Below are 14184 nucleotides of genomic sequence, written 5' to 3'. Positions count from 1 at the left end.
AGTTACCCTTAATTTTACAATAGGGACCAATACAGTGGAGCATGACCACACCGATTCAACTGCAGCAACGCATGCAAAACCAGAAGGAGACATGAAAGAAAGAAAGCGCATACTGAGAGAGTTTTCTGACGGTGCCTGCCAGGGGAGTACAGCATTAAGATTGACCTGTCAATACCTCCAGTAATACACTCACCCCGGCGGGTGCCAATAGCTTTAAAAGAGAAATTCAAAGCAGAGCTAGCCTCCCTTGTAGCCCAGGATATAATAACTCCCGTAACAAAACCGACATCCTGGGTCAACTCCTTTGTGTGTGTCACAAAACCCCATGGATCTGTCAGGCTATGCATGGATCCTAAAGATCTAAACAAGGTGGTGTTGCGACCACATTTTGTCACACCGACATTTGAGGAAATCATCTCCAGACTCCATGGAGCAAAATGGTTCTCAATAGTCGACGTGAAATCTGCCTACTGGAACATGAAACTGGATAAGAAATAAAGAGAACTAACCACTTTCATCACCCCTGAAGGATGCTATATGTTCAAGCGCTTCCCAATGGGAGTTAAGAGCGCACAAGATGAATTTCAGCAAGCTATGTTTGATGCCTTTGGAGACATCAAGAATGTTCTCTCAATATCAGATGACACTGTTATTGTACGATTTGAGGAGGATGGCAGCAATCATGACAAAGCGCTCAAGGAACTACTAGAAAGAGCTCGGTCTAAGAACTGCAAGTTCAACCCAGACAAATTAGTGGTCCGCGCACAAGAAATTTCTTTTTTTGGACATGTCATATCAAGGGATGGAGTGAAACCAGACCTAAAAAAGATAGAAGCGATCGTTCAGATGAAACCACCAAAAGATGAAAAACAACTAACAAGCTTTCTTGGGCTAGCAAATTACTTAAACAAATTTTCACCACATCTGGCAATGCTGACCAAGCCGCTCCGAAACCTTGTCGACAAAAACGCAGTTCATCTGGACAGAACAGGAACAGATGGAATTCAACAACATAAAAGAGGAAATAGGAAAAGTAATTGTGCTCAAATATTTTGACCCAAAAGCGCCAATCAGTATACAAGTAGACGCATCATCGGCTAGACTGGGCGCAGCCCTCATTCAAAATGGAATGCCAGTCGCTCTAGCAAGCAAAACCCTGTAAGGGCCAGAAACAAGATACTCCCACATAGAACGTGAAATGCTAGCAGTGGTCTTTAGATTAGAGAAATTTAATGACTATGTAGGGGCCAAGTCATTTTATGTTGAGATCTACTAAAGTCATTATATGTTGAGATCTATGAAACTCATTTTATGTTGACATCAATTAAGCCATTTTATATTGAGATCTAATAAACTCATTTTATGTTGGCATCTATTAAAGTCATTTTATGCTGAGATCTATTAAAGTAATTTTAGGTTGAGATCTATTAAAGTCATTTTATGTTGACATCTATTAAAGTCATTTTATGTTGAGATCTATTAAAGTCATTATATGTTGAGATCTATTAAAGTCATTATATGTTGAGATCTATTAAAGTCATTTTATGTTGAAATCTATGAAACTCATTCTATGTTGAGATCTATTAAAGTAATTTTAGGTTGAGATCTATGAAACTCATTTTATGTTGAGATCTATTAAAGTCATTTTATGTTGAGATCTATTAAAGTCATTTTATGTTGAGATCTATTAAAGTCATCTTAGGTCGACATCTATTAAAGTAATTTTATGTTGAAATCTATTAAAGTAATTTTATGTTGACATCTATTACAGTCATTTTACGTTGAGATCTATTAAAATCATTTTATGTTAACATCTATTCAAGTCATTTTATGCTGAGATCTATTACAGTCATTTTATGTTGAGATCTATGAAAGTAATTTTATGCTGAGATCTATGAAAGTAATTTTATGCTGAGATCTATGAAAGTAATTTTATGCTGAGATCTATGAAAGTAATTTTATGCTGAGATCTATGAAACTCATTTTATGTTGAGATCTATGAAATGCCTTTTATGTTGAGATCTATGAAATGCCTTTTATGTTGAGATCTATGAAACTCATGTTATGTTGAGATCCATGTAAGTCATTTTATGTTGAGATCTATTAAAGTCATTTTATGTTGAGATCTATGAAACTAATTTTATGTTGATATCTATGAAACTCATTTATTGTTGAGATCTATGAAACTCATTTTATGTTGACATCTATGAAACTCATTTTCTGTTGACATCTATTAAAGTCATTTTATGTTGAGATCTATTAAAGTCATTTTATGTTGAGATCTATTAGTGTCATTTTATGTTGAGATCTATTAAAGTCATCTTAGGTCGACATCTATTAAAGTGATTTTATGTTGTCTATTAAAGTCATTTTATGTTGAGATCTATTAAAGTCATTTTATGTTGACATCTATTAAAGTCATTTTATGTTGACATCTATTCAACTCATTTTATGTTGAGATCTATTAAAGTCATTTTATGTTGAGATCTATTAAAATTATTTTATGTTGACATCTATTCAAGTCATTTTATGTTGAGATCTACGACAGTCATTTTATGTTGACATCTATTAAAGTAATTTTATGTTGAGATCTATGAAACTCATTTTATGTTGAGATCTATTAAAGTCATTTTATGTTGAGATCTATGAAACTCATTTTATGTTGAGATCTATTAAAGTCATTTTATGTTGAGATCTATGAAACTCATTTTATGTTCAGATCTATGAAACTAATTTTATATTGAGCTCTATGAAAGTAATTTTACGTAGAGATGCTGAGATCTATTAAAGTCATTTTATGTTGAGATCTATTGAAGTTATTTTATGTTGACATCTATTAAAGTCATTTTATGTTGACATCTATAAAAGTCATTTTATGTTGACATCTATTAAAGTCATTTTATGTTGAGATCTATTAATGTAATTTTATGTTGACATCTATTACAGTCATTTTATGTTGACATCTATTAAACTCATTTTAGGTTGACATCTATTAAAGTCATTTTATGTTGAGATCTATTAAAGTCATTTTAGGTTGACATCTATTAAAGTCATTTTATGTTGAGATCAATTAAAGTCATTTTATGTTGACATCTATTAAAGTAATTTTATGTTGACATCTATTAAAGTCATTTTATGATTAGATCTATTAAAGTCATTTTATGTTGACATATACTAAAATCATTGAAACTCATTTTATGTTGAGATCTATGAAACCCATTTTATGTTGAGCTCTATTAAAGTTATTTAATGTTGAGATCTACGAAACTCATTTTATTTTAAGCTCTATGAAACTCATTTTTTGTTGAGATCTATGCAACCCATTTTTTGCTGTGATCCATGAAACTCATTTTATGTTGACATCTATTAAAGTCATTTTATGTTGAGATCTATGAAACTCATTTCATGCTGACATCTATTAAAGTCATTTTATGTTGAGATCTATTAAAGTTATTTTATGTTGAGATCTATTAAAGTCATTTTATGTTGAGATCTATTAAAGTCATTTTATGTTGAGATCTATTAAAGTTATTTTATGTTGAGATCTATTAAAGTTATTTTATGTTGAGATCTATTAAAGTCATTTTATGTTGAGATCTATTAAAGTCATTTTATGTTGAGATCTATTAAAGTTATTTTATGTTGAGATCTATTAAAGTCATTTTATGTTGAGATCTATTAAAGTTATTGTATGTTGAGATCTATTAAAGTTATTGTATGTTGAGATCTATTAAAGTTATTGTATGTTGAGATCTATTAAAGTCATTTTATGTTGAGATCTATAAAAGTTATGTTATGTTGAGATCTATTAAAGTTATTTTATGTTGAGATCTATGAAACTCATTTTATGTTGAGATCTATGAAACTCATTTTATGTTGAGATCTATGAAACTCATTTTATGTTGAGATCTATGAAACTCATTTTATGTTGAGATCTATGAAACTCATTTTATGTTGAGATCTACTAAATTTATTTTATGTTTAGATCTATTAAAGTTATTTTATGTTGAGATCTATTAAAGTTATTTTATGTTGAGATCTATTAAAGTTATTTTATGTTGAGATCTATGAAACTCATTTTATGTTGAGATCTATTAAAGTCATTTTATGTTGAGATCTATTAAAGTCATTTTATGTTGAGATCTATTAAAGTACTTTTTATGTTGAGATCTATTAAAGTTATTTTATGTTGAGATCTATGAAACTCATTTTATGTTGAGATCTATTAAAGTTATTTTATGTTAAGATCTATGAAACTCATTTTATGTTGAGATATATTAAAGTCATTTTATGTTGAGATCTATTAAAGTCATTTTATGTTTAGATCTATTATAGTCATTTTATGTTGAGATCTATTAAAGTCATTTTATGTTGAGATCTATTAAAGTCATTTTATGTTGAGATCTATTAAAGTCATTTTATGTTGAGATCTATTAAAGTCATTTTATGTTGAGATCTATTAAAGTCATTTTATGTTGAGATCTATTAAAGTCATTTTATGTTGAGATCTATTAAAGTCATTTTATGTTGAGATCTATTAAAGTTATTTTATGTTGAGATCTATTAAAGTCATTTTATGTTGAGATCTATTAAAGTTATTTTATGTTGAGATCTATTAAAGTTATTTTATGTTGAGATCTATTAAAGTTATTTTATGTTGAGATCTATTAAAGTTATTTTATGTTGAGATCTATTAAAGTCATTTTATGTTGAGATCTATTAAAGTTATTTTATGTTGAGATCTATTAAAGTTATTTTATGTTGAGATCTATTAAAGTTATTTTATGTTGAGATCTATTAAAGTTATTTTATGTTGAGATCTATTAAAGTTATTTTATGTTGAGATCTATGAAACTCATTTTATGTTGAGATCTATTAAAGTTATTTTATGTTGAGATCTATTAAAGTCATTTCATGTTGAGATCTATTAAAGTTATTTTATGTTGAGATCTATTAAAGTCATTTTATGTTGAGATCTATTAAAGTTATTTTATGTTGAGATCTATTAAAGTTATTTTATGTTGAGATCTATTAAAGTTATTTTATGTTGAGATCTATTAAAGTTATTTTATGTTGAGATCTATGAAACTCATTTTATGTTGAGATCTATTAAAGTTATTTTATGTTGAGATCTATTAAAGTCATTTTATGTTGAGATCTATTAAAGTTATTTTATGTTTAGATCTATTAAAGTCATTTTATGTTGAGATCTATTAAAGTCATTTTATGTTGAGATCTATTAAAGTCATTTTATGTTGAGATCTATTAAAGTCATTTTATGTTGAGATCTATTAAAGTTATTTTATGTATAGATCTATTAAAGTCATTTTATGTTGAGATCTATTAAAGTTATTTTATGTTGAGATCTATTAAAGTTATTTTATGTTGAGATCTATTAAAGTTATTTTATGTTGAGATCTATTAAAGTTATTTTATGTTGAGATCTATTAAAGTTATTTTATGTTGTGATCTATTAAAGTTATTTTATGTTGAGATCTATGAAACTCATTTTATGTTGAGATCTATGAAACTCATTTTATGTTGAGATCTATGAAACTCATTTTATGTTGAGATCTATGAAACTCATTTTATGTTGAGATCTATTAAAGTTATTTTATGTTTAGATCTATTAAAGTCATTTTATGTTGAGATCTATTAAAGTCATTTTATGTTTAGATCTATTAAAGTCATTTTATGTTGAGATCTATTAAAGTCATTTTATGTTGAGATCTATTAAAGTCATTTTATGTTGAGATCTATTAAAGTCATTTTATGTTGAGATCTATTAAAGTTATTTTATGTTGAGATCTATTAAAGTTATTTTATGTTGAGATCTATTAAAGTTATTTTATGTTGAGATCTATTAAAGTTATTTTATGTTGAGATCTATTAAAGTTATTTTATGTTGAGATCTATTAAAGTTATTTTATGTTGAGATCTATTAAAGTTATTTTATGTTGAGATCTATGAAACTCATTTTATGTTGAGATCTATGAAACTCATTTTATGTTGAGATCTATGAAACTCATTTTATGTTGAGATCTATTAAAGTTATTTTATGTTGAGATCTATTAAAGTTATTTTATGTTGAGATCTATTAAAGTTATTTTATGTTGAGATCTATGAAACTCATTTAATGTTGAGATCTATTAAAGTGATTTTATGTTGAGATCTATTAAAGTCATTTTATGTTGAGACCTATTAAAGTTATTTTATGTTGAGATCTATGAAACTCATTTTATGTTGAGATCTATTAAAGTCATTTTATGTTGAGATCTATTAAAGTCATTTTATGTTGAGATCTATTAAAGTTATTTTATGTTGAGATCTATGAAACTCATTTTATGTTGACATCTATTAAAGTCATTTTATGTTGAGATCTATTAAAGTCATTTTATGTTGACATCTATTAAAGTCATTTCATGTTGAGATCTATGAAACTCCTTTTATGCTGACATCTATTAAATTCATTTCATGTGTAGATCTACGAAATTCAGTGTATGTTTTTATGTTATGTTGAAACTAATTTTATGTTGAGATCTATGAAACTGATTTTATGGTGAGATAAATGGAATTCATTTTATGTTAAGATCAATGAAAGTCATTTTATGTTGAGATCTATGAAATTCATTTTATGTTGAGATCTATGAAAGTCATTTTATGTTGACATCTATGAAATTCATGTTATGTTGAGATGTATATAATTCATTTAATGTTGAGATCTTAGAAACTCATTTCATGTTGAGATCTATAAAATTTATTTTATGTTGAGATCTATGAAACTCATTTTATGCTAACATCTATTAAAGTAATTTTATGTTGAGATCTATGAAACTCATTTGATGTTGAGATCGATGAAACTCATTTGATGTTCAGATCTATGAAACTCATTTTATGCTGAGATCTATGAAACTCATTTGATGTTGAGATCTATGAAACTAACTTTATGCTGAGATCTATGAAATTCATTTCACGCTGAGATCTATGAACCTCATTTTATGTTGACATCTATGAAACTCATTTTATGTTGACATCTATGAAATTCATTTAATGTTGAGATCTATTAAAGTCATTTTATGTTGAGATCTATGAAACTCATTTTATGTTGACATCTATTAAACTCATTTTATGTTGACATCTATTAAACTAATTTTATGTTGACATCTATGAAACTCATTTTATGTTGAAATCTATGAAATTTATTTAATGTTGACATCTATGAAACTCATTTTATGTTGAGATCTATGAAATTCATTTCATGTTGAGATCTATGAAAGTCATTTTATGTTGACATCTATGAAAGTCATTTTATGTTGAGATCTATGAAAGTCATTTTATGTTGAGATCTATGAAACTCATTTTATGTTGAGATCTATGAAATTCATGTTATGTTGAAATCTATGAAAGTCATTTTATGTTGACATCTATGAAACTCATTGTATGTTGACATCTATTAAACTCATTTTATGTTGACATTCTTGAAACTCATTTTATGTTGACATCTATGAAATTCATTGTATGTTGAGATCTATTAAAGTGATTTTATGTTGAGATCTTTGAAATTCATTTCATGTTGAGATATATTGAAGTAATTTCATGTTTAAATCTATGAAACTCATTTTATGTTGAGATCTATGAAACTCATTTTATATTGAGATCTATGAAACTCATTTTATGTTGAGATCTATGAAAGTCATTTTATGTTGAGATCTATGAAAGTCATTTTATGTTGAGATCTATGAAACTCATTTTATGTTGAGATCTATGAAATTCATGTTATGTTGAAATCTATGAAAGTCATTTTATGTTGACATCTATGAAACTCATTGTATGTTGACATCTATTAAACTCATTTTATGTTGACATTTATGAAACTCATTTTATGTTGACATCTATGAAATTAATTGTATGTTGAGATCTATGAAACTCATTTTATGTTGAGATCTATTAAATTCATTTTATGTTGAGATCTATTAAAGTAATTTTATATTGAGATCTATGAAACTCATTTTATGTTGAGATCTATGAAACTCATTTTATATTGAGATCTATGAAACTCATTTTATATTGAGATCTATGAAACTCATTTTATATTGAGATCTATGAAACTCATTTTATGTTGAGATCTATTAAATTCATTTTATGTTGAGATCTATTAAAGTCATTTTATGTTGACATCTATTAAAGTCATTTTATGCTGAGATCTATGAAACTCATTTTATGCTGACATCTATTAAATTGATTTCATGTTGAGATCTATGAAATTCAGTGTATGTTTATATCTATGAAACTCATTTTATGTTGAGATCTCTGAAAGTCATTTTATGTTGAGATCTATGTAATTCATTTGATGTTGAGATCCATGAAATTCATTTTATGTTGACATCTATGAAACTCATTTTATGTTGAGATCTATGAAACTCATTTTATGTTGACATCTATGAAACTCATTTTATGTTGAGATCAATGAAAGTCATTTTATGTTGAGATCTATGAAATTCATTTTATGTTGAGATCTATGAAATTCATGTTATGTTGAGATCTATTAAAATCATTTTATGTTGACATCTATAAAACTCATTTTATGTTGAGATCTATTAAAGTCATTTTATGTTGAGATCTATGAAACTCATTTTATGTTCACATCTATGAAACTCATTTTATGTTGAAGTCTATGAAAGTCATTTGATGTTGAAATCTATGAAAGTCATTTGATGTTGACATCTATGAAATTCATTTAATGTTGAGATCTATGAAACTCATTTTATGTTGAGATCTATGAAACTCATTTTATGTTGAAGTCTATGAAATTCATTTAATGTTGACATCTATGAAACTCATTTGATGTTGACATCTATGAAATTCATTTTATGTTGAGATCTATGAAACTCATTTTATGTTGACATCTATGAAACTCATTTTATGTTGAGATCTATGAAACTCATTTTATGTTGACATCTATGAAATTCATTTAATGTTGAGATCTATTAAAGTGATTTTATGTTGAGATCCATCAAACTCATTTTATGTTGAGATCTATGAAACTCATTTTATATTGACATCTATTAAATTAATTTTATGTTGAGATCTATGAAAGTCATTGTATGTTGACATCTATGAAACTCATTTTATGTTGATATCTATGAAATGCATTGTATGTTGAGATCTATGAAAGTCATTTTATGTTGAGATCTATTAAAGTGATTTTATGTTGAGATCTATTAAAGTGATTTTATGTTGAGATCTATGAAATTCATTTCATGTTGAGATATATTAAAGTCATTTTATGTTGAGATCTATGAAACTCATTTTATGTTGAGATCTATTAAAGTCATTTTATGTTGAGATCTATTAAAATCATTTTATGTTGATATCTATGAAACTCATTTTATGTTGAGATCTATGAAACTCATTTTATGTTGAGATCTATGAAACTCATTTTATGTTGAGATCTATTAAATTCATTTTATGTTGAGATCTATTAAAGTCATTTTATGTTGAGATCTATGAAACTCATTCAATGTTGAGATTTATAACATTTATTTTATGTTGAGATCTATGTAATTCATTTTATGTTGAGATCTATTAAAGTCATTTAAAGTTGACATCTATGAAACTCATTTTATGTTGAGATCTATGAAACTCATTTTATGGTGAGATCTATGAAAGTCATTTTATGTTGAGATCAATGAAAGTCATTTTATGTTGATATCTATGAAATTCATTTCATGTTGAGATCTATTAAAGTCATTTTATGTTGAGATCTTTGAAACTCATTTCATGTTGAGATCTATGAAATTTATTTTATGTTGAGATCAATGAAAGTCATTTTATGTTGAGATCTATGAAACTCATTTTATGTTGAGATCTATGAAACTCATTTTATGTTGAGATCTATGAAACTCATTTTATGTTGAGATCTATGAAACTCATTTTATGTTGAGATCTATGAAACTCATTTTATGTTGAGATCAATGAAATTCATTTTATGTTGAGATCTATGAAATTCATTTTATGTTGAGATCTATGAAACTCATTTTATGGAGAGATCTATGAAAGTCATTTTATGTTGAGATCTATGAAATTCATTTTATGTTGAGATCTATTAAAGTAATTTTATGTTGACATCTATTAAAGTCATTTCATGTTGAGATCTATGAAACTCATTTGATGTTGAGATCTATGCAACTCATTTGATGTTGAGATCTATGAAACTCATTTCACGCTGAGATCTATGAAACTCAGATTATGTTGACATCTATGAAACTCATTTTATGTTGACATCTATTAAATTCATTTTATGTTGAGATCTATGAAAGTCATTTTATGTTGACATCTATGAAATTCATTTTATGTTGACATCTATGAAACTCATTTCATGTTTAGATCTATGAAAGTCATTTTATGTTGACATCTATGAAACTCATTTGATGTTGACATCTATGAAATTCATTTTAGGTTGAGATGTATGAAATTCATTTTATGTTGAGATCTTTGAAACTCATTTCATGTTGGGATCTATGAAATTTATTTTATGTTGAGATCTATGTAAATCATTTTACGTTGACATCTATTAAAGTCATTTTATGTTGAAATCTATGGAAGTCATTTTATGTTGACATCTATTAAACTCATTTTATGTTGACATCCATGAAATTCATGTTATGTTGAGATCTATGACATTCATTTCATGTTGAGATCTATTAAAGTCATTCTATGTTGACATCTATGAAAGTCATTTTATGATGAGATCTATGAAACTCATTTTATGTTGAGATCTATGAAAGTCATTTTATGTTGACATCTATGAAAGTCATTTTATGTTGACATCTATGAAACTCATTTTATGTTGACATCTATGAAACTCATTTTATGTGGACATCTATTAAATTCATTGTATGGTGAGATCTATGAAAGTCATATTATGTTGACATCTATAAAATTCATTTTATGTTGAGATCTATTAAAGTCATTTTATGTTGAGATCTATTAAAGTGATTTTATGTTGAGATCTATGAAATTAATTTAATGTTTAGATATATTAAAGTCCTTTTATGTTGAGATCTATGAAACTCATTTTATGTTGAGATCTATTAAAGTCATGTTATGTTTGATATCTATGAAATTCATTTGATGTTGAGATCTATGAAACTAATTTTATGTTGAGATCTATGAAATTCATTTTATGTTGAGATCTATGAAATTAATTTTATGTTGAGATCTATGAAAGTCATTTTATGTTGAGATCTATGAAACTCATTTCATGTTGAGATCTATGAAAATCATTTTATGTTGAGATCAATGAAAGTCATTTTATGTTGAGATCTGTGAAAGTCATTTCATGTTGAGATCTATGAAAGTCATTTTATGTTGAGATCTTTGAAACTCATTTCATGTTGAGATCTATAAAATTATTTTATGTTGAGATCAATGAAAGTAATTTTATGTTGAGATCTATGAAACTCATTTTATGTTGAGATCTTTAAAACTCATTTTATGTTGAGATCAATGAAAGTTATTTTATTTTGAGATCTAGGAAATTCATTTTATGTTGAGATCTATTAAATTCATTTCATGTTGAGATCTATTAAAGTCATTTATGTTGAGATCTATGAAAGTCATTTAATGTTGACATCTATGAAACTCATTTTATTTTGAAATCTATGAAAGTCATTTTATGTTGACATCTATGAAACTCATTTTATGTTGACATCTATGAAATTCATGTTATGTTGAGATCTATGAAACTCATTTTATGTTGACATCTATGAAACTCATTTTATGTTGACATCTATGAAACTCATTTTATGTTGACATCTATGAAACTGATTGTATGTTGACATCTAGGAAAATCATTTTATGTTGAGATCTATGGAAGTCATTTTATGTTGAGATCTATGAAAGTCATTTTATGTTGACATCTATGAAACTCATTGTATGTTGACATCTATGAAACTCATTTTATGTTGAGATCTATGAAACTCATTTTATGTTGACATCTATGAAACTCATTTTATGTTGAGATCTATGAAATTCATTTTATGTTGACATCTATTAAACTCATTTGATGTTGACATCTATGAAATACATTTTACGTTGAGATCTATTAAAGTCATATTATGTTGACATCTATGAAACTCATTTTATGTTGACATCTATGAAATTCATTTTATGTTGAGATCTATTAAAGTCATTTTATGTTTAGATCTATGAAACTCATTTTATGTTGAGATCTATGAAATTCATTTTATGTTGAGATCTATTAAAGTCATGAGATGTTGAGATGTATGAAATTCATTTTATGTTGAGATCTTTGACACTCATTTCATGTTGAGATCTATGAAATTTATTTTATGTTGAGATCTATGTAATTCATTTTACGTTGACATCTATTAAAGTCATTTTATGTTGAAATCTATGCAAGTCATTTTATGTTGACATCTATTAAACTCATTTTATGTTGACATCCATGAAATTCATGTTATGTTGAGATCTATGACATTCATTTCATGTTGAGATCTATTAAAGTCATTTTATGTTGACATCTATGAAAGTCATTTTATGTTGAGATCTATGAAACTCATTTTATGTTGAGATCTATGAAAGTCATTTTATGTTAACATCTATGAAAGTCATTTTATGTTGACATCTATGAAACTCATTTTATGTTGACATCTATGAAACTCATTTTATGTGGACATCTATTAAATTAATTGTATGGTGAGATCTATGAAAGTCATATTATGTTGACATCTATAAAATTCATTTTATTTTGAGATCTATGAAAGTCATTTTATGTTGAGATCTATTAAAGTCATTTTATGTTGAGATCTATTAAAGTGATTTTATGTTGAGATCTATGAAATTAATTTAATGTTTAGATATATTAAAGTCCTTTTATGTTGAGATCTATGAAACTCATTTTATGTTGAGATCTATTAAAGTCATGTTATGTTTGATATCTATGAAATTCTTTTGATGTTGAGATCTATGAAACTCATTTTATGTTGAGATCTATTAAATTCATTGTATGTTGAGATCTATTAAAGTTATTTTATGTTGAGATCTATGAAACTCAATTAATGTTGAGATCTATGAAACCCAATTAATGTTGAGATGTATGAAACCCAATTAATGTTGAGATGTATGAAATTTATTTTGTGTTGAGATCTATGAAATTCATTTTATGTTGAGATCAATGAAAGTCATTTTATGTTGAGATCTATGAAAGTCATTTTATGTTGAGATCTATGAAACTCATTTCATGTTGAGATCTATGAAAATAATTTTATGTTGAGATCAATGAAAGTAATTTTATGTTGAGATCTGTGAAAGTCATTTCATGTTAAGATCTATGAAAGTCATTTTATGTTGAGATCTTTGAAACTCATTTCATGTTGAGATCTATAAAATTTATTTTATGTTGAGATCAATGAAAGTCATTTTATGTTGAGATCTATGAAACTCATTTCATGTTGAGATCTATCATACTCATTTTATGTTGAGATCTATGAAACTCATTTTATGTTGAGATCAATGAAAGTCATTTTATTTTGAGATCTATTAAATTAATTTTATGTTGAGATCTATGAAACTCATTTTATGTTTATATCTATGAAACTCATTTTATGTTGAGATCTTTGAAACTCATTTCATGTTGAGATCTATGAAATTAATTTTATGTTGAGATCAATGAAAGTAATTTTATGTTGAGATCTATGAAAGTAATTTTATGTTGAGATCTATTAAATTAATTTCATGTTGAGATCTATTTAAGTCATTTTATGTTGAGATCTATGAAACTAATTTTATGTTTACATCTATTAAAGTCATTTATGTTGAGATCTATGAAAGTCATTTAATGTTGACATCTATGAAACTCATTTTATTTTGAAATCTATGAAAGTCATTTAATGTTGACATCTACGAAACTCATTTTATGTTGACATCTAGTAAATTCATGTTATGTTGAGATCTATGAAACTCATTTTATGTTGAGATCTATGAAACTCATTTTATGTTGACATCTATGAAACTCATTTTATGTTGACATCTATGAAACTGATTGTATGTTGACATCTAGGAAACTCATTTTATGTTGAGATCTATGGAAGTCATTTTATGTTGAGATCTATGAAAGTCATTTTATGTTGACATCTATGAAACTCATTGTATGTTGACATC

Source organism: Euprymna scolopes, chromosome 45, assembly GCF_053919585.1.
Source record: "Euprymna scolopes isolate OS-2025 chromosome 45, ASM5391958v1, whole genome shotgun sequence".
Classification (NCBI taxonomy): Eukaryota; Metazoa; Mollusca; class Cephalopoda; order Sepiida; family Sepiolidae; genus Euprymna; species Euprymna scolopes.
The sequence above is the reverse complement of the archived record's forward strand: the minus strand, read 5'-3'. Positions refer to the sequence as shown.